Source organism: Cyprinodon variegatus, unplaced genomic scaffold, assembly GCF_000732505.1.
Source record: "Cyprinodon variegatus isolate N-32 unplaced genomic scaffold, C_variegatus-1.0 Scaffold404, whole genome shotgun sequence".
Classification (NCBI taxonomy): Eukaryota; Metazoa; Chordata; class Actinopteri; order Cyprinodontiformes; family Cyprinodontidae; genus Cyprinodon; species Cyprinodon variegatus.
Window position 1 is genome coordinate 569,410 of NW_015150857.1, and position 693 is coordinate 570,102.

Below are 693 nucleotides of genomic sequence, written 5' to 3' on the forward strand. Positions count from 1 at the left end.
ACTAGACTATTCTAGCAGAATATTGCAGTTTGATCTAAATTGCTCCATTGCAGCTCTGGCTGATGTTAAGGGCTACAATCCTGCTAGAAGGTGAACCTTTACCCATTTTCCTATGTTTGCGGCTCCTAAAAGGGTTTTCTTCCACCGTTGCCCAGCATTAAGCTAAATTCAGGTTTCTATAAATCTAGACATCTTTCATGAAGAACACAACAAATTATCACCAAAGCAGGATGCCGGCACCAACATCTTTGCTCTCAGAGGGTTTAACAGAACAGCTATATTTATTCTTAGATTGGTTTTCACACAGGTACTCTAATTTGCTGAGAAGCACTAGAATAAAAATGGCTGAATATGAAGTGTAATCAAACTTTTCCATCCATTAATTTCTGTCACGCTTATCCCAGCTGGGATCGCTGCACACACTCACACCTAAGGAGAATTTAGAGAAACCCATGAACCTAACAGTCATGTCTTTAGAGTGTGGGAGAAAGCCGGAGTACCTGGAGAAGATCCATTCATGCACAGGGAGAACATGCACACTCCATGTACAGCAATGCTACCCACTGCATCCGTGATCACAATTTTTGGAACCATGGCTCTGAACACTATAAATATGTTTCCTTGCAGTTCAACAATAAATATGATTTCATGTATATGTATAAATATATATATATATATATATATATATATATA